Source organism: Mesocricetus auratus, unplaced genomic scaffold (genome assembly GCF_017639785.1).
Source record: "Mesocricetus auratus isolate SY011 unplaced genomic scaffold, BCM_Maur_2.0 Super-Scaffold_100676, whole genome shotgun sequence".
Lineage (NCBI taxonomy): Eukaryota > Metazoa > Chordata > Mammalia > Rodentia > Cricetidae > Mesocricetus > Mesocricetus auratus.
In genome coordinates, this window is record NW_024429266.1 from 9,247,939 (window position 1) to 9,269,494 (window position 21,556).

A 21,556-nucleotide genomic window follows, 5' to 3' on the forward strand; every position below is an offset into this window, starting at 1 on the left:
CATGCGTGGGGCGCCCCGGCTCGGAGGGAAGGCGCCGCTCCGGAGCTGCGCATGAGCGGGGCGGCACGGAGGGAAGGCGCCGCGCCGGGCACGTGACTCGGTGCGGCCGAGAGTCCGACGTGGCGGCCGGCGCCGTTCTTGGGTCCCCCGCCTTGCGCGAGCCTGTCAGTCTGGCCGTCCTCCAGGGGTGACCTAATCGGACTCGGCGTGGGCCTTTGAGTCGCCCCAGCGAACTTGTCGTGCTCCTGCGGACAGGCCCAGACAGTTCACGGATAGGGCGGCTCCAGCCGAGCTTTCGCAGGTACCCGAGAAAATGGAGGTGTCTTGAGGATTTCGGATTTTTCTTTTAATATGGAAGGCTGTTCTCAGCGTGCAGGATACACTTCCACCCCCACCCCATCCCACCCCTCTAAAAAAGAGGGGGGAGTCCGCCTTGGACATGCCTGCAACCCTTCCTGTGCCCAGGCGTTGAGGCAGGTGGATTTCTGGGTGTTCAAGCTACTAACTGGGGGGCGGTGTAAGACGGTGTCTCAGATAACAAGGCTTTGGAAAGAAAACAGCAGCTCCATGATCCCCCCCCCCCCCAGGAGGGCCTCACCCTCCCCGGGGAATGATGTGGGGATTGGGTGGGGTGCCGGTAGAGGGACAAGGGAGGAGGGGTGGGAGAGGGAGCTGGGTCTGACAGGTGAAGCATTCATGTTTCTAATTTAAATAAAAACATACATTGAGAGAAATAAAAGAAAGCAGCTCCGTAAAGGCGCGTATTAAATACTCCCGTAGACTGCCAAGGTACCCTGAAAGCCTAATGTGTGAGCTGTGCTGTATTAGGTCCCGTGTTCCAATCATTTTTCATTCATTCATTCAATCACTCAACAAATAGTGTTTTTCTTTGTCAGCTACACTCTAGGCGCTGAGCTTCAGAAAACGAACGAGCGAACAAAAAGACATGCTCCCACGGAACTAAGAAGCTAGTGATGGACACAGACCAAGAGAAGCAAAATTGAGAGAATGCTGGGCGGGAAAGAAGTAGAAAACCACAGAACATAACGGGACAGGGACTGGCCTGGTGACTTTTCCTTCCTTTGGTTTTGGAATAGGAAAGCGCCACCCTCATAGACTCCTGGAGGACTGGGGATCCGTTTAACCCTTTATATACCAGGTCTCTAGCCGTTATCCGCCACGGAGTTGACTCCTTAGTACATACTTGCTAAAATGAGTCTGCATAAATTAAACAGGCCAACCTGATTCTTTCACGTGGATTTGAAAGTACTTTCCACTGTGTTACCTAACTGGACCACCACAAATGCCATCTTCGAAGAGCCTTGTTTCTTTGTTTGAGATACATTCTAGCTATGTAGTCCAGGTTAGCCTCAAACCTTCGATTCCCCTCAATGTCCAATCACTGAGATTACATGTATGTACTACACCATGCCTGTTTTAGAAAGTATGCCTTACACTAATTTTTTTCAATAAAGAATTTTCTGTGTCTTTGAGAAGGCTCTTGAAGCCCATTGAAGTTATTTTCTAAGACACATAAAATCCAAAAAAAAAAAAAAAAAGGTTATGTTACTGTTAGCATTAAGACCTTTAGGCACTCATTTTCCAAAGGAATCCTAGGTCCACTTTTTATGAGGCAGACAGTATTACAGGAGTAATTTTAAGAAAAGTAGATGAGCATGGAACACTGGTTTCTGACAGTCCCGGTATACAAACTTAGCCCCAACAACGATGCAATTCTAGCTGCATATCCCGTTGTTACTCTTGATTCCTGCTTCTAGGCTGGGACGACTTTCACAAAACAAGAGTTTCTATATTATCAGGTTGGAGCCATTAGTTCTCCACCCATAAGATACATGTTGAAGTGGGTATACTATAAAGTCCTTTCCAATATCCGGGACCTATAACTCTGTGATCACAAACTGCAGGAAAGGCAGTGGCCTGTCAGGGTGGTCCTTCCAGGCGCCTTCTTTTAACAGAATATTGGTCTAGAGAGGTGACTGAGCAGTTAAGGGTACTCGATGCTCTTGCAGGGGACTCGGGTTGGATTGCCAGTACCCTGTGGTGGTTCACAACCCTCTGTAAGTCAAGTTCCAGGGGATCCCTCCGCCCTGTGCTGAGCGCTTCAGGGGCCAGACAGGTATGTGGTATACATGCATTGCATGCATACATTTGCATAAATCACTCATATACATACAATAGAAGTAAATCTTTCTTTTTGAAAGCCTGCAAGGCTTCCTCAGATCACCACTCAGTAGATGTTCCGATAATAATCCAGTTCTGATAAGGTTTTCCCTAAAAGCCAACAACTGTGCCAAAGTAAAATAAAATTTAAATTTGGATCTGTAGCTTTACTGATAAATGCAGAACATTTGACACTTCGTGGAAAAATACAGTGCCAGGGTTTGAAAAGCATTCAAGTTCCTCTTCGGGTAAATGCATTTTGCGGAAGTAGCTGTGCTCGCCTGGTTCAGCTGGCTTTTGTTCTGTCCTGAGGCATTCATATAGCTCCTCTGTGGCACGCACTGAATTTCATTACCACCTTGGCTCGGTCTCAGAGTGAAGTTCTCTGACTTCCTTCCAAGTGCTGTTGAAAAGCTTCATTCACGACTGTTTTGAGGAACTTCAGAAACCCTTCACAGGAATCATAACAGGCCTGAGTACTGACCTCTTTCCTGCTTGCAGCTCGGCCTCTGGGCCCCCCCCCAAATCCCCTGCTTCTGTGGAGTGCCAGGGGACTGTGTCAGAGAATGCCACTAACCACACAGTGTCGAGAAAGTGTGCTGTGGAAACGGGCAGGTCTTAGACCCATCTAGACAGGTCTGAGACTGCGAGGCAGAAAGACAAATAAACAACAACAAAACTACCAATTCTCTACTCATTTAACAACAGGCTGGTGGCAAGGACTACTGTAACCATTCTCCAGTGTCCGTCACCAGGAGTCACAGCACCAATGGCTGTAGTTGGTACAGAGATGACTAATGGAGGTGGTTAGCAGCAGGTCATTAATCAACCCTTAGTGGCAGCCTGAGGTTCAAGTTTCAGGATTTGAAGCCAAGTAAGTTAGAAAAACAATGGACTTAGAGCCAGGAGACCTGCAGTCTGTCTTAGTTTTATCATTAATTAGTTTTACTCTGTCTTCGTTTTATCCTTAGTCTGTTTTATGAGCAAGGCTGTTGTGGAATATTATTTTAAGATGTGTTAATTCTATTTATGGGTTGGAACATTTGTTTAATGCTGCAAAGATGTGTTGCATTCTTTTATGTTGCATTTGTTTAACTCTGTGAAGCTGTGTTACTTTGCCTTCCTAAAACACCTGATTGACCTAATAAAGGCCAATAGCTAGGCAGGAGAAAGGATGGGTAGGGCTGTGAGACAGAGAGGATAAATAGAAGGAGAGAGGAAGGAGTGAAAGAAGGAGAAAGGGAGGAAGCAAAAAGTAGCTGGGATAACTTAAGGAAAGGGGTGAGCATGGGGACTCTGAGCATCCTAAGGTAAAAGAGTTACAGAAGGCTTACCTCCTACTCTGCTGGGGAGCATTTTTGAAGACTGAACAGAAGCAAGGATTTTCAACAACATCATTTGATTCAGATACCGTAAGTGGATGGCTTATTACTCTGTAAGTGCGGCAGTGATCCCAGAGGGAGAAGAAAAACAAACTCTTCCAAGACTCCATCCCTGAAAGTAGATGCACACAAGTAACTGACAAGAAGCAGAGTGTGGTGGCCGCCTTCCTGTGGTAGCCAAGCTTGGTTGCCAGCTCTTCGAGTCTAGAAAGAAGGTGTGCCAACGGAAATTGCCTCTGACAGGTTGGCCTGTGGGCACGTCTGTGGAGCATGTTCTTGGTAGCTAATTGATGTTCAAAGGCCCAGTCCACTGTGAGTGGTACCACATCCCTTGGCAGGTGGGCCTGAGATGCATATGTAACTTTTAGCTGGGCAAGCCAGGGGAAGCAGACCAGGAAGCATAATTTCTCCATGGTTTCTGCTTCAGCTTTTGCCTCTTCGTGTAACACTAATTTCAGGGGAACCTTAATGTCACCTTAAAAGACAGTGCTGTGATGTTAGGTCCTATCTTTTCTATTTTTATACCAGGGCATTTGGGACTTTCCAAGCAACAAGAGTTGATATTTGTGGGATGGATGATTCCCACTCATCCTTGTTCCTTATTTTTAACTTTTCTTTCTAGCAAGATAAACCTTACATTACTGAGGCTTGAGAACAAACCCATTTCCCAACTTGGGTTGATTGGGTGCAGCAATGTGACTGAGTTCTGGCCCATGAGACAGAGCACAGAGCTGTTAGGTGGCAGGCAGGGGTCTCCAGAAGAACAGACGGCTTAGGGAACCTGATCTCTCCTAAACCTTTCCCGTTTCCTACCTAGAGTTTGACATGGCTACAACTTCGGCATCTATTCATGTGTTTGTTAGACTGTATTAATTACATATAATAATGTATTACATTGAGGGATTTCCACACATGTATTGAATGCATTTTCACCCTGAGAACTCCCATTACCTTCTCTTGTCTCCTTCCCACCCCAGCTGATCACCTTCCCTTTCCCAAGTGGTCCCTCTTCCACTCTGTGTGCATGCATGTGTGTGTGTGTGCATGTGTGTGTGTGTGTGCATGTGTGTGTGTGCATGTGTGTGTGTGTGCATGTGTGTGTGTGTGTGTGGTATGTTTGTGTGTCCCAGTGAGTTGCTTCCAGGAACATGGATGAGAGATTAAACCACAAAGCAACTTGATCTAGGGTGAATCATTAATACAACAAATGACTCTCTCCTGTATGGCAGAACTGTTGCCCCATGCTTGGATGGACCACATCTGAATTTGTTACAGGTGACAAAATAGACCTCCATACATTTAAGTCTCTGTTATTTGGAATTTCCTGTTACTATGACTGACTCTAATCTTGACATGGTATGACCCAAATAAAGAGAAAAATTTTCCATAAGTCTTAGCTAAACCAAAGAATTTTATTACACAAATAAAATTTCCCCCCACTAGCATAATTCAGAAAAGGTTGGGTGAATTAATTGGATGTTTTCAATTGTTTTAAGTAATTTGGTTTCATTGAAACATGAAAACAAGTCTCAGATAGCCAAGTATTTCTTGTTTTCTTATTTTTGGTTGACCCTAAGCAGATCCATAAAAGATTCTGTTAGTTAAAAGAATGCCCCCAGTGTTTGGTGACTGGATAATAAGTTCTAGCTAATAAACAGTTTCCACAATAAGAAATAAAGGGCAAGAGAGAAGTAGAAAATTCAGGAAGGAGTTGTACTTGAACATGGGACTTCAAGTCCAAAAACAAAGCAAAGCCCATTGCGTTGTGGGTTGTGAGTGAGGGCAGCAGCTGAGCGGACACTTGTATTTGTGCCACACTCTCACTCTCTGTTCATCTGTTGAAGGCCGTCTAGGTCGTTCCATTCCCTGGCTGTAGAGAGATGACTTTTTCTTGTCTGCTGCTTTGGTTTTTTCCCCACCAGTTGGCTGGGCTCTGCCACGTTGTAGTCCCCAAGTAACACACAGACGCTGTATTAATTATGAAGCTGTTGGCCTTGCTTGTTTCTTACTGGCTATCTCTGACTTAAGTATTTACTCCATAACTGTTAATCTAAGTATTTCTCTTACCGGAGAAAAGTTTCCGGGCTTCTTACCCCTATGGCAGTTATATCTTGACTCCCTGTGTTTCTCCTACCCAGAATACTCCTGGACTCCTAGTCCCACCTATCTTCCTTCCCTATTGGCCAACAGTGCTTTATTGACATATACACAGGACTTCCCCCATCACCTGGCTATTGTGAATAGAGCAGCAATGAATGTTGCGGTCATGTGACAGATTTAGTTTTAAGTTTTTGTGGGATTCTCCATATTGATCTCCACAGAGGCTGCACCAGTTTGCATTTCCAAAACATAGAATGAAAATTCTTCTTTCTTCACAGCCTCGACAGCATTCGTTGTATGTCATTTTATTGATCTTATTCATTCTTCCTGGGGTGAGATGAAGTCTCACAGTTGTTTTAATTTACACTTCCCTAACTGCTAGGGATAATGAACACTTCTTGAGGTGTTTCTTAGCTTTTTATTTCTTCTATGGAGAACTGTTTAGATACATAAAATATTTTTCAATTGGGTTATTTGCTTCCTAGCCCACCCTTTTTGTTTTTAGTTCTTTGTATATTCTAGATATTAATCCTCTGTCAGGTGTATATCTGGCAAATACTGTCTCCCATTCCATGGGTTTCTTCTTCACCTGATTGGTTGTTCCCTTAGCTGTAAAGAAACTTTTTAGTTTTATGAGACCCCAGTTGTCACTTGTTGGCCTTCTTAATTCCTTGGCAAACAGAATCCTGCTCAGGAAGCCGTTCCTACACTTATGTAGAGACTGCATGTTTTCCTCTAGCAGTTTTAGCGTTTCAGGTTTCAAATCAAGGCCTTTGGTCCACTTGGATCTAATTTTTGCACAGCGTGAAGGTATGGGTCTAGTTTATGCTTCTGAGTGTGGGCATCCATTTCCTAAGCACTGTTGGTTGAAGATGTTGTCTTTTTGTTCAGCGTGTTTTTGAACTCTTTGAATATCTGATAGCTGTAATTAAGAGTACTCATGCCTGGGTCTTCTATTTAAATCTTTTGGTCTCCACTTCTCTGTCAGTCCTATATTGGTTTTATTACTTTAGCTCTCTAATAAATCTTGAAGTCAGGAATAGCAATCTCTTCAGCATTATTCTTTCTGCTCAAAATTGCTTTGGTTGTCTGGAGTATCTTCTGGACATCCAAACTACATACCCACACACAGACACATACACATAATTAATAAGATAAATATTTAAATCTTTTAAAACACTGTTACTAAAAAGCTGAGCATGGTGGTGCACACCCTTAATCCCCGTGTTCACTGGGCAGAGGCAAGTGATCCTCTGTGATTTCTAGGCTAGTCTCGTCTACATAGCAAGTTCCAAGCTACCTAGGGCTAAATTACAGTAAGATCCTGTCAAACAAAATGAAATAAACCAACAAATAAACAAGGTCACCTAGCAGGGCAGGAAAATTTTGTCAGATTAAAAAAAATGGGCTTGGTTGTTTAAACTAATCTTAGCTGGCTTGTGAGACAGCAAGGGACAGAAGACACATCATGACCTAAAGCTTGGGGGACAACAGCAAGTGTGTGTGCAAGGGGAAGCAGCTATTTCTAGATTGTAAAGTGTGATGCTGTGGGTGGGGCGAGCCCGGAATGGTGGCCTCATTTCCTCCAGAAATTTAGCATTAATTAAGATTGCTTAGCTTGCTTAAAGGTGAGAAGTGTCTCCTTTTATATTTTTTCCACTTTCTTCATTCAAGCCACATTTAACACCTTGATTGCAGTCAACAGCTGCAGGAAGGGACCAGGCTTTGCGGTCATGGACAGGCGGTGCTGTGCTGTGCCCCAGGGTCTCCGATCTGCAATGATCAACATTTGTGTTGAATTTTGACTTCCGCTCCTCCTTGCTAAGATTTTCACAGTTAAATTTATTCCAAAGCTGATGGTGTAGCTCTCAGTGTATTCTTCCAATGATTCCTGCCCTAGCCTTCCAGTTTCTCCTTACACTGACTGACATCCAGTAAGCAGGTGCTTTTGTCTATCTTGATTTGCTCTCTATCCGATGGGTGGAGCCAATGACAGCTGTCCTGCTAGTAGTCACCAATGCGACACGACTTTGCATTTAAAACTTTTGACTTTACCGAACTATTACATTCTCTGGCTCATTTTCCTATCTTTTTTTTTGTTTGTTTTGTTTTGTGACAAAACCAAAAAGGTCCCTGGAAGACATAAACCAGCAAGTCTGCAGACCAGCACGGAAGCAGGGACTTCATAAAGTAATTTCTGATCATCTGTTGGGTCTTTGTTTTTCCACTCAAAATATCTAGAAATCCTTCAAAAGCAAGCTCAAATATTGACACTTTTTGAAAAGTCTGATTTCCCAGGCAAAATGAGTCAGCTTGGCTCTTTATAGCTTTAAAACCAGTCTTTGAAAATGTACCAACTTTTCTTTAGGTTTGTCTGCATTTCTGTCTCCCCACTAGATGGCGATGTTCCCAAGGGCAGGGGTGATGACCTGTTTGCCTCTGAAATTCATTCACTTTACACATTAAAAGCAAAGCCAAACCAAACTACTAGGCACCAGGACATTATGACTAATCATATGACTGGTTCCCAGCACACACACACACAGACACACACACACACACACTGCTGGGGGTGGGGAGCAGTCAGATAGACAGAAAATACTCTTAATCTTGGTTGTGTTTGTAGCCTAGTTGGTGCAGTGCTTTCCTAGAATGTAGGAAACCCTGAGCTCAACTCCTGGAATCACATAAAGCCAGCATGGTTACAAGACACCTATCACCAGGAGGTGATGGCTCACGCCTTTAATCCCAGCACTCTGGGAGGTAGAGACAGGTGGATCTCTGAGTTTGAGGTCAGCCTAGTCTTCAAAACAAGTTCCAGGACAGCCAGAGCTGTTTCACCGGTTTGTCTGGAAAAACCAAAACAAAACAGAACACACCTGTCATCTTTGCACTCTGGAGTTGGAGTCAAGAGGATCAGAAGTTCAAGGCCACCTAGGCTACATACTGAGTTTGGGACAAATGAGGAACATAGTTTTTTTGTTTGTTTTTGTTTTGTTTTATAAAAGCAACCAACATCTTGTAAATTTCAGGCAAGAGTAACTGAAAAAGAAAATTCTAGGTGCTGGTGAGAGGATTCAGTGAGTAAAGATGCTTGCCCCCAAGCCCGATCACCTGAACTGAATCCCCAGGACCCACAAGGAGGAAGGAGCCAGAGGAATGTGGGGGAGGGAGAGAGGCTGGGTGAGAATGCCAAGGGACAAATTACATCCTTCAAAGTCACACCCCTGTCATGTCCTGTTTCCCATATTCAAGCCCCATTTTCCACTACCTCCAGGTGTTACCATCAGTCAGGGACCAAGCTTTCAACACAGGAACCTTTGGGGGCATTCTGGATGCAAACTGTAACTGGCTCTTTAAGGTCAGGAATTTAAGCTGAACTTACAGGGCTGTGTTTTTAGTGGTTGCTCTCTTAAGTGTCCCCAACACAGCGGTGTCCAGAGGCTGACCTTTGGGAGGTGATTGGGTCCTGAGGGCTCTGTGACACCATGAACAGATTAATCCACTAATGCTGCTGGGAGTGGCAGAAACAATGGGAGGCGTGGCCTAGTTAGAGGAAGTGGGTCTTTGAAGTGTGGCCTCAAATATGTTTTGTCTTCAGTCCCTTTCCAGGAGCCATGATGCCTGGCTTTATGTGTTTTCTTAGTACATAGCTTTCACCCTTGTCTTCAGTAACCTTTACCTGCTCCCGACTTTCATTTTATTGTAAAATTGACCCTGTCCTGGACAGGATTTAGTTCCTGATCCCCTCACTAAGCTTTGGTCTCAGCACAAACAGCTGTGAATGACTTAGCTACCTGCTATTTAAAGGGAAAAATCCAACCTTTGCATTCAAAGAATCAGTGCTCGGGTAACCCTGTGTGTAATAGCTGCTAATGTTTAGAGTTACACAAAATGAACATGACTTTTACGTGCAGAGATGAACCATCCATACCCCAGTTTTTGGAATCAGAGCAATCTTAATGTTTCATGCTAGTAACTAACTGGACCACGACATGGCGGCTGCTGCCACTCTTCAGCATTGTTTTACTCTCCTTCTGTTCCACTCCATCATTGCACACTAATCATGCACTCTCTGTTTACCTGACACTACACAGTATGTGGGCTTAGTAGAGCCCAGGCATTCTAGCTATGCCAGATTCTCTGAAATAAACTTTTTCCCTTTGGAGGTTATAATAGTAAGCTCCATAAACTGGCAAAATCTATTTTAGGATTTATTTTTTCAAAGAAATTAAATTTCAAAAGTGCTGAGATGTTAAGTAATGAATAAAATAAAGGAATTAATAATTCACTAGTATATTAATAAATATTTCAGGACTAATGGAGCCCTGGTAAATGCACATTAATATCTTAGTAAGTGAAATTCTTTGAATGTTTCCTATATTTCAATTTAGTGTGTTTAGTATTGAACATGGATGTATAGATAAGAGGTTTATCAAAAGTCACTAATAAATATGAAAAGGGAACTTTGAGAAGTTTTAATAAATGAACGTATTCATAGTGTAAGACATTTAAAGGTAAAGATAGCCATTAATCACTTCCTAACTGTGAGTTCATTTTACTAATTACGATTATTCTCCCTTGAAATTTGTTAAGAAGTATTTAGACACTCATTAAGACAGTCATGGCTGTTTCCATGAAGTTGTAGTTTCTCATTATGTACCCCTGAAATGTCTTCAAATGAATACTTTTAACTCATAATTTCATTTTAGTATTAGCCATGACTTTGGGGATTATGTATGTATGTGTGTGTGTGTGTGTGTGTACACTCTCTTGTACACCCTATTTTGGTCTTAGGAGTCTTTTAGCCATTTATTCAGTGTGTGTTTGTGTGTGTGTGTGTGTGTGTGTGTGTGTGTGTGTGTGTGTGTGTGTGTGTGTGTGAGTGAGCCGATAATGCTGTAAAGGTCAATGGCACTCAGGCCAGTTGTGAGGACCAAAACAATCTCTAAACATGACTAAATGTCCTCCAGAGCAGAAGGTCACCTCCTAAGGGCCACCAGCTCTATAGTAATGTTTTCTACAAGGATCTTGATCTTAAAAGACCTAAAATAGAAAAATCCTAAGAACCCACAATTCATTCATTAATTTACTTACTCATTGATTAATTGTCTTACTTATTCATTTAAATTCTGTTGGAACATGAATCACAGCTCATTCATTCATTAGCCACACCTTCAAAATGCTCTTTGGGCAAGGTATCATGGTGCACACCTTTAATCCAGCCCTTGGGAGACAGAGGCAGGTGGATCTCTGTGAGTTCAAGGCCACCCTGATCTACATAGTGAGTTCTAGGCATCCAGGGCTACATCGAGAGACCTAGTCTCAACCTAACAAGACAAAGCTCTTTGGCTTCTAGAATCTCATAAGCTCACCCACCTCTACACACACACACACACACACACACACACACACACACACACAGAAACACCCACACAGGCACACATGGAATACATAAATAAATAAATACATTTTGTTCTGCTATTTTCTTTCTTGCTTTATTTTGTCTTTGTCTACTTCACAGAAGCTAGTTATCTGGGAAGAGGAAGCACGGTTAAGAAAATGCCTCCGTCCACATTGTCTGTAGGCAATGTGTGGTGTGTTTTCTTGGTTAACCGGTGACGTGGCTGGGCAGGTGGTCCTGAGTTGCATAAGAAAGCAGATGGTGCAAGCCTTGCAGAGAAGCCAGTGAGTAGCATTGCTCCATGGTCTCCGCTTAAGTTTTGCCTCTGGGTTCCTGCCTTGAGTTCCTGCCCTGACTTCCCTCAGTGATGGACAGTTATATGGAAGCTTAAGACGAAATAAACCCTTTCCTCCTCAAATTGTTTTTGGTCATGGTGTTTTATCACAGCAATAGAAACCTAAGACAATCTTTAAAAAAATGTGCAATGAAGTTTGCATTCTGATTAAAATTGAAAGTCTAACTTTTGATATGGCCCCAAACATATTTTCATCCTATACTATGTATTTATGAAAACTGGCATTATTGATTATAAAACCAAATGCAGCCAACAGTGAAGAATGTTGAAGATGTAGTCTGGGAAGAGAGCTTAGCTGGCAAAGCGCTTACTGTGCATGCAGAAGGGTCTGAGGCAATACTCAGAACTCGTGCTAAAAAGTTGGGCATGGAGCCGGGCGGTCGTGGCGCAAGCCTTTAATCCCAGCACTCAGGAGGCAGAGGCAGGTGGATCTCTGAGTTCAAGACCAGCCTAGTCTACAGAGAGAGTTCCAGGACAGTCAGGGCTAAGTAGAGAAACCCTATCTCTAAAAAACAATAATAATTTAATAATAATAATAATAATAACAAATACATGCTACCATGCCCTACTTTTTCTGCAGAGATTGGCAGATCCCTAGGATGCTTGGCCAACCAGCCTAGCTACCTGGTGAGTTTTATGCTAGTGAGAGACCCTATGTGGTGGTTTAATGAGAAATGTCTCCCTAGTCTCAGGCGTTTGAACACTTGGTCCTCAGATGGCGGTGGTGTTGGGAAGGCACTGGGGAAATGCAGTATTGCTGGAGGAAGCATGCCACCTGGGGGAGGGCTTTGAGAGTCCATAGTCCTGTTCTACTTCGGGCGAAAATAAACAAACGCATTCATCTCATTAGTATGCAAATTTGCCTTAATCTTTAATAAATGCTAAAATTACATGCCTATGAAACAGTTGTTTCAAAGTAAAAAAATTTTTTGGTGTTTTTGAAACAGGGTTTCTCTGTGTAGCTTTGGAGACAGTCCTGGAACTCGCTCTGTACACCGGGCTGGCCTCGAACAAGAGATCCACCTGCCTCTGCTTCCCAGAGGGATTAAAGGCGTGTGTCACTGCCGCCCGGCACAAAGTAAATTTTTAAATTTTTTTGTTTTGTTTTTCAAGACAGGGGTTCTCTGTGGCTTTGGAGGCTGTCCTGGAACTCGCTCGGTAGACCAGGCTGGCCTCGAACTCAGAGATCCACCTGTCTCTGCCTCCCTAGTGCACACACATGTGTACACACGCATACAACCTACAGAACCCACTTACTGTTGCTATTTTGCATGCGTTTGGGGCTGACCACTTGGGATTGCATAACCTCAGGAGGTTCAGACGTAGAGAAAATTTTTCCTCTTTAACACCCATTGACTTGACTACCTGTAGCTGTTTATCAGGGATAGGTGTTTATGAGGTTTCCCCAGTGTTATTGGCATTTTGACTGGCGTTGTCATTATGCAGGTCTTGTTTAAGTGACCATCTTATCAAGGTTCATGGGAGCAGCATCCTGGTCATGTCTAGAAGACACCGTTTCACAACAGACATTTTGGCTGCCTGTCTTTACAATCTTTTTATCTCCTCTTCCACAGTCTTCACTGAGCCTTAGGAGTTGGGGTAGTACTGTTCACAAACTGATTGGGGCTGGGAACCCCACAATCACTGCTTCTCTCTGCCTTTTGACCAGGAGCTCCAGATAAATTTCTTTGTGAGTTATTATCAGCAGATGTTTGATATGTATGCCCCTTTTATGCATCCGCAGGGCAGGATCACACATACTTTTTTTAGACGAAAGGGGGTTGCAAGGACTAAAAGTTTAATAAGCTCTGGTCTGGACACAGGCTGTCTTATTCACGACAGCACACGCTGTCAACTGTCTCTTCAGAAAGGGTTCACTCCCTAAGGTGCGGTGGCTACTAAGTCATACTTTGTTATATTCTGCACACATCCATCAACATCATAACTAGGCTCGATTTGCAGCCACAGCCTTCTAGGGCTACAGCTATGATAGGCTCCAAGTCCTCTCCTTTGTCCTCCATAGACCATTGTCTTACTCCTCTGTGCATGCCCAGATCATGGCCTACGTTAACAGTTTACATAATGCCTTTTAAAAACTTAAAATGGTTATCATAATAGGCATATCCTTTGCTCTGTTTCTGACCTAGTCCAGTACTGAGCTGGTTCCCCCTAGCATTCAGAGAACTCAGCTGTCAAGTTCCTCCATATTGAAACATTCCCTGCTGGCGGGAGGGAGAATCCATGAGACTCAGGAAGTAAGCTAACCTTACAAATCCTGGAGGCTGAAGAGTACAAGGTTCCCAAGGCCCTCCCCAAGGTGATAGAGGCAATAAGAAATCACTGAGGAGGAGAGGCACACTTGCCTGGAGGAGGGTGCCAAGCGTCCAGCCATTGGCAGGTTGGCAGAGAGCTCCAGGGATACAGCCGTCATGTGTTGTCACTGGCTGGTTGGTCGTTTTAGAGAAGCAGCTGTTAAGCAGCCATTCACCAAAACTTGCACAAGTAATCCCAGGAAAGTCACTATGTATCAAGTTTGCCTTTGCCAGAATCAGTTTTGGATTGTCATTGTTTCCCTATCTAGGGTGAAGGGACACTTGTGTTGTGTCTCCCCAGGAAAGCTCCACACATCAGTTTAAGGATCACTTCCTTAAGCAGTTTCCTTGATACTACCAAGGTGTCCTTTCACGGTTACCACGGTAATTCGGTGTTGGGGCCCAGCCCCCACAGGATCTCTGTGAGTGGCTTGCCAGCCAATAACCACAGGTGCATTCTGTTTTCTAGTCCTGGCTTCCAGCACCGGCCTTGTCCCACTGGCATCAGCCTACATGAACTCTGACACCTGGGGTTTCTTCACTGTGCGGTAAGTCTGTATATAAGGCTGCTCCCTCCTTGCAATAAAAAGACCACACACATAGACACACACACATTCTCTTAGCACAAACGGCGGGACATCTTGTCTTTCATTTAAATTTCCAGGCTTTTGCTCGATACATTAGACTTGCTTGTAACAGAGAGCACCTTAGCTCTTTACTTTATGGCAATGTTCATTTCTTAATTTATAAATTATATATGATCTGAAATAGTCAACAAGGCCCAAGAGATCAGTACATGTGCAATAAACGTTTTGAGAATAAGAGAATTTTGATTAATAACATTTCTGAGACTGATCTTTCCAATCCTCTAATCTGCTGGCTACACAGTTAGTCACATCGTGGCCAGTGGCTGATATATTTTTGTTCCTGAATACAACTCTTCCAAAGGGTTGCCATCACTGGGTATTTCTGTCACCTACTATATGGACACGGTTTCTTGGTGAATAGAGGTTAGGGTGTTTGCTGCTTGTGCATGCACTAGAGTATTCTCTCTCTCTCTCTCTCTCTCTCTCTCTCTCTCTCTCTCTCTCTCTCTCTCTCTCTCTCTCTCTCTCTCTCTCTCTCTCTCTCCTTCTCCAGGGACTTTGGTTGATAAAACAGCGGCTTCTTCCATGCTGCCTCTACTGCCCAGAACTGTCTTTTACAGTAAGAGTGTGTCAGGTTAGGTTCTCTAGAGAGTTTTCTCTCCAGGTAGGAACTCAGCTACTCAGAGTTATTTTCCTAATATAGTTGAACCACTAGAGGGGAGCAGTGACATTCCCCGTTGCGCCTTGATCTTAGGATAGTAGGGTCAGATGGGCTTTAGGGACCCTGGGCAAACTTCTCCCATCTGATAAACTAAGGAACAGAGTGGAAGCAGGAAAGGAAAGCTTTTCCTATGGCTACAGAGTAGTCAGTTACAAAACCAAGACACACAATTGGATGGTAGCTCAGCCACCTGCCTTAGAGAAGCAGAGGGGAGGCTTAATTGTGAAAAACAAGTGAATGACATTTAAATAAAAATAAAAACAGGAAGGAGACAGACTCCAGCAAGCACAAATAAATGTCTCTAAAGAAACTGGCCAGAGAGAGAGCATTGGCTCTTGCCCCCCACACCCCTGGGATTCCACATGTAGCACACTCATCCAGCCTCCGCGTCTCGGAGGGGGTCCAACAGGTTATATGGATACGGCTCACATGTCACAAAGCCAATTAACTCATCCCAAAGTCCCTGGCTGCCAATGTTTATATCTAAGTGTATTTAATGGTTTATACATGAGCACGTGTCGGTGGAGAGAGGAGAGGTATGTGGTAATGGAGGTTTTGCTGAGCCTCTCAACTCTTCTGGAAAACAAGATGTAGCAGCCTGTGATGGCCATTGCCTTTTTTCATTGGTGTTAACTTCCTGTCACCCCTTTGCCAGTATCTACCCCCTCCCTACCACTCACCAGCATGGGCCGGTGGTAATGCTGGCTAACCATAGCTCCCCCATTCCTCCCTGACAGAGCCATGGTTTAGGGGAGGGTGTGAACTTCAGGTGGGCCAATGATCGGCCTCTTTAGAGTCTTTGAACTCCTAATCCTCCTGCTTCCATCTCCCAAGTGCTAAGATTACAGGTGTGTGCCAGCATGCTCAGCTGAGAAGTCTTGCTTAAAGGGTATACAAGAGAGCTCTGAAGAGACCCAGAGAGATGATCCAGGCAGAGGACAGACCCCACGCTCCATTCCGTCTACCCTGGAGCCTGGAGTACCTCCCGAATTCTCCTCGTTGCCCTGAGTTATGCCGCCTAATAACAAGTCCCCTTTTTTTCCTTCAGATATAATTTGACCTGGATGTTTGTCAGTCACAATGAAGAATTCTGTCATAATTCTATAGACTGTTGTGGGAACACCAGACCTTGAGCAGAGACCCACTTCCCCTTCTGCCTGGGAGTAGGCAGCTGTAAGACAATGTTTACTAAAAACAATACAATGCCTGGGGGCATTAAGTTCCTGGAAAAGGCCTGCCCGCAGAAACCACCCTGAGCTCGACCTTGTCCAAAGACTAACCGCCTCTTCTGCCACGCCCAGATCAGTTTCTGGGGTCAGAGCAGAACCAGCCAGGGTAGAGGAGAGAGCAGAAGCTTCTCTGGTGGGAGCCTTTTTTAGGAAGTTTTCTTGAACCTTTTTGGGGCCTGCTTAAAGTTTTCTTTACATCATTGAACAAGTCTCTGTGTTGTCAATCCCCGACACCCTCCGCACGTGTTCTCGGACACAGGCCGCGCAGCAGACGCGACAATTGGAGGTCCCACCGAGATCGTGAGAGCGAGGTAAGTGGACGGGGTCGTCCCTTTTGCCAGCCAGGGACAGATGGAGGAAAATAGGAAAAGAAACAATGGGAAATAGTCCCTGGAAGTTTAAATTACAGTATCACATAAAAAAGTTGCCTGAAGAACAGGGGACTACCACCATGGCAGGCTTTTTAAAATGGATTGAACGAGGGAGCCCATGGTTCATTACTGGGGAAGGCTTAAATGTCGCAGATTGGGAGGATGTTTGCTATGATATTCAGAGAGCCGGGTGTTGGTGGCATACGCCTTTAATCCCAACACTCGGGAGGCAGAGATAGGAAGGAATGAGGCCATCCTGGTCTATAGAGCAAGTTCCAGGACAGCCTCCAAAAGGATAGAGAGAAACCCAGTCTGAAAAAAGAAAAAAAAAAAAAGAAAAGAAAAAGAAAAAGAAAAAAAAAGAAATGAAAAAAAAGGGTAAAATAAGAAATAAAATAAAAAATCTCCAGTCTTTCGCCTGATCCACTGAGGTCAGGAAAGTAAAGGGGAACTGAGAGATCTAAAAGGCTAGCCAGTAAGGCTATGTGGATGTGTTAAAAAGGGGTACCGGATGAAATCTCCAGGCCTTCGCCTGACAAAGGTCAGGAAAGTAAGGGGACCCTGAGAGATTGCCCTCAGTTGGGGGGTAGATTTGATTAAATCTCCAGGCCTTCGCCTGACAAAGGTCAGGAAAGTAAGGGGACCCTGAGAGATTGCCCTCAGTTGGAGGGGGTATTGGATTAAATCTCTAGGCCTTAGCCTGACACTAAGGTTGGGAAAAAGGGGAACCCAGAGATTGCCCTCAATTGGAGGGTGGATTGTGTAAATCTTAAGGCTTTTTGCATGAGGAAACATCCTGGGTTGAAAGTTGGATTGAAAATGGGTGAATAGCCGGGCGTTGGCAGCACACGCCTTTAATCCCAGTACTCGGGAGACACAGGCAGGCAGATCTCTTGAGTTCAAGGCCAGCCTGGTTTATAGAGGAAGTTCCAAGACAGCCTCCAAATAATACAGAAAAAAAAATTGGTAACAAGCTGGGCGGTGGTGGCACACGCCTTTAATCCCAGCACTTGGGGAGGCAGAGGCAGGCGTATCTCTGTGAGTTCGAGGCCAGGCTGGGCTGACAGCCTCAAACAATACAGAGAAACCCTGATTTTAAAAAAAATGGGTGAAACAAAAAATTTGTAACAGTAAAAAGGTACTGGTATTAAGTAAAGAAAAAGAAAAGACAAAGGTATATACAATGGAAAAATTTTGTTTACATTTAAGTTCTATTTTGTGAGTCATCTCTAAAAACTTTTGGCCAAAAGCATGGCCTCTCCACCTCACATCTACAGAGTTACAAGGAGTAGGTACAGCTGTACCCCATGACTGTAGCTCAAATGGAGGAATGATAAAGAACATACAGGACTTTTTAACCCTTTTAGTTCAAGGATTGGCTGGAGTTGTTCTTTTACATAGATTTCAATTAAGGAAGCTTCATTGCAACAGACTAATCATGACCTAGGGAAAAAGGATGACTGAAAGATGCATGTATGTTCTGAATGTATGGTGTGGCCACACCGGTATGTATGAAATGTGATTGTGAATGCATGAGTGTGAACTGCTTATATGATTAAAAGGATACTTAAATCCCTTCAAAAATAGTTAAGAAGCTACCTAGATTGCTTTAAATATAGACAAAAGGAACATCCAGCCAGTCTGTTAATGTTTTTACAGAAAAATTTAAGATGCAAATGAGGCCTTGTCAGCTAGTGAGAGCTCTACAGGTTAGATTGGGAAAGACTGCTCACAGACTTCAAATAATTTTCAAAAGTTATTTGGACACAGTATAGTTTACAATCTTTGAGTGATTTTCAGAAGTTTTTGGGAAATATTTAATGGATATGTCCTTTTTAATGGGCATCTACAAAAAATCTAAGTAGTAACCCCAATTTACCTAGGTAGTCAACCAAGGAGGGTAGACAAATCCTTCTACTATTATGGTCCAGCTTCAACAGTTCAAAAAAATTTTTTAGAAAATAAAAAAGGGGGAATAATGTCCCCAGTCCCCACATGACTCATCAAATAATACACTCCTCATTCAAAAATTTTATAATGTGAATGCCAGTGAGCTTCAGACAGATTCTGGCATGATGGAACTTGAGCAACCATTGCTCAGGTCAAATGGAGACATCCATGCACTAAACAGTGGAGAAGACCCTAATTTGGGGTCGAGGGCATGTTTGTGTTTTCTTGTAGGAAAAGAATAAAAGCTTCGGCATGGAGCAGAGAAAAACTGGACCTGAGACCATGGGAGCCTACCTAAGCCAGTTTGAGTGAGATCTCCTAAATCAGTGTTCCTGACCCTTGCTGTCCTCGTATCTAGAGCCCAAGAAAGAAAGAAAACAGTCGGTTCGAGATTTCCAGTTTCTCAACAGACCTGCTGCATCAACCTTCCGGACCCATGAGTTTTCATCGTGAAGCCAACAGAGAAAAAAGGACCCATTTAAAGCATTTGGACATTGGTATGGACTATGATGAGTGGCAAAAGCCTCTTTTCAGTATTTGAACAGTACATGGTCACTTGAAATATCAGACTTGATGGTTCCTGTTTCTGGAATCACGACTAGGCCAGTGTATTTTTCTAGAGAGGTGCAACTTGTCCTAATGCGACAAAAAGGAGACTTTGACTCAAGTCGCATAATCAGCTGACGTTGAATCAACAAACTGCATCACCACAGGAACAAATTGGTGCTCTGTGGATAGTGCAACAAGCCTATTGTTCATATTTTTCATAATGCTACATGTGTAACATCAATGATTGTACCTAATGTATCTGTGCAAGTGCACTTTCTAAATGCTTTCCTGAGCAGATCTTGGAACAATTGTAACTTTATCAAATTGTAAATCTAAGTCACATGCGGGTTACCCTTGTAACAGAATGTAAATCACGTACATGTTACCCTTGTAACAGATGAAGGCTGGTAGAATGTTATGGCCCAGATCTGGTGATGGGTATGGTGATGGAGAGGCGCTATGTCAATGGGGGTCCTGGGAATGGTGGCAGTGGCGGTAGGCATTCTGGCTTTATGCCGAGGCTCAAACGTGCCTTGTTCCAGAGGCAAGAGATCCGTAACCAAGTATTGCTTAGCCTAGCCCATGGCAATCCCGATAGCCATGAAGGTTGGTTACAGATGATTTAAAGTTGGGGTGCTCTGATGACGGGCCACCTGTGGGGAAGACCCCTCCCGCCTAAGACAGGGGTTCAAGGTCCCCCAAGGACGGGAAAGGGAGGGTGACCCTACTTGACCTAAGCCAGGAGTGCCTCATTTAAAAATAAAAAGGGGTGAATTGTGGGAACACCAGACCTTGAGCAGAGACCCACTTCCCCTTCTGCCTGGGAGTAGGCAGCTGTAAGACAATGTTTACTAAAAACAATACAATGCCTGGGGGCATTAAGTTCCTGGAAAAGGCCTGCCCGCAGAAACCACCCTGAGCTCGACCTTGTCCAGAGACTAACCGCCTCTTCTGCCACGCCCAGATCAGTTTCTGGGGTCAGAGCAGAACCAGCCAGGGTAGAGGAGAGAGCAGAAGCTTCTCTGGTGGGAGCCTTTTTTAGGAAGTTTTCTTGAACCTTTTTGGGGCCTGCTTAAAGTTTTCTTTACATCATTGAACAAGTCTCTGTGTTGTCAATCCCCGACACCCTCCGCACGTGTTCTCGGACACAGGCCGCGCAGCAGACGCGACAGACTGTTAGAATTTACCAGAAATACCTCTGAAATTGAGTGGAAAGGCTATCCACACTGGGAATGGGACATCATCTTTGTGGTAGTTTGAATGTGACTGGCCCCCATAATCTCATAGGGAGTGGCACCATTAGGAGGTGTGGCTTTGTTGGAGTGGGTTTGGCCTTGTTTGAGGAATTGTGTCACTGTGAGGATGGTCTTTGAGGCTTTCCTATGCTCAGGATACTGCCCAGTGTCTCAACCAGCTTCCTGTGGCCTGTAAGATATAGAGTTTTCAGCTACTACTCCAGCACCATGTCTGCCTGCACGCTGGCTATGCTCCCTGCCATGATGACAATGGACTGAACCTCTGGAACTGTAAGTGAGCCTCAGTTGAATGTTTTCACTTATAAGAGTTGCCATGATCATGCCATGATCTCTTCACAGCAATAGAAACCCTAAGACAAACTCCCTTCCCACTATAACCTTTAGGGTAAAGACAAGACACAGTCCTTCAAGAATAGTGGTTGAAGATGCAGACTGATGAGCTGTCTGCATTTCCTGTCTATTGTCTATCTCTACTCAGCCAGGAAAGACATGCTACCCGTGAGGCCAAGGGCACGGACACGTGACCCAGTTACTTCTGCTCTCTGTCTGTAACACAAACTTTACTCTAAAACTGCAAGCTGTTTTGCAGCTCACCATTGAAGTCCCAGCTCTGAGCTCTTACAGACAGCACTCAGTGAGCCATCTTACATCTCTGGACCTCTACTTATCAGCTTAAAGCCGTGATACTTGAACAACCTGACCCTAAGATAGTTTCCGGCCTTAAGATTATATTATCATCAAAGAACGATTCAATATATATTTTTGAGAGCCACGTGTTGGTCTAACTGATCCCGTAAACTCCACCCCCAAATCATGTATAACTTACAGCCAGATGCAGTATCATCCAAATAGAAATCTCTGCTTCTGGCAGGGAAGTGCAGCCCTGCCCTCTTGAGCAAATCATTTGCTACCCTGAGGGTTGGGTATACGCTATGGCAAGGAGAGCCAACGACTTCTTCTGTATTATTAATTACTGCGAAGTAGCAATTGTGTACTTCGGGGCCTGGGAGGAAAGAGCTTTCCTCACGTTCTCACCTCTGCCTCCCAGACTCCCTAGACACATCCACCTCCCAGACTGCGAAGAGCCAGGGTTGCTAGGAGACCTGTCGACAGCAGAATAAAAAGGGAAGCAGATACTTCCTGGATGCCCCCATCTAGT

General features: G+C 44.2%; 1 long non-coding RNA gene across 8 annotated transcripts; it reads left to right on the forward strand.

The window, feature by feature from the left end:
• The first annotated feature begins 13 nt into the window (after positions 1–13).
• Positions 14–16,570, forward strand: LOC106022159. 8 transcript variants are annotated; one of them, XR_005873714.1, is made up of 6 exons: positions 14–301; positions 897–2,137; positions 11,188–11,351; positions 12,003–12,049; positions 14,204–14,282; positions 16,531–16,570. It is a non-coding gene; the product is annotated as an uncharacterized LOC106022159 (long non-coding RNA). The 8 variants fall into 8 exon arrangements; XR_005873711.1 differs by lacking the exon at positions 16,531–16,570 and adding an exon at positions 14,875–16,274; XR_005873713.1 differs by having other exon boundaries at positions 11,188–12,049.
• Positions 16,571–21,556: the final 4,986 nt, after the last annotated feature.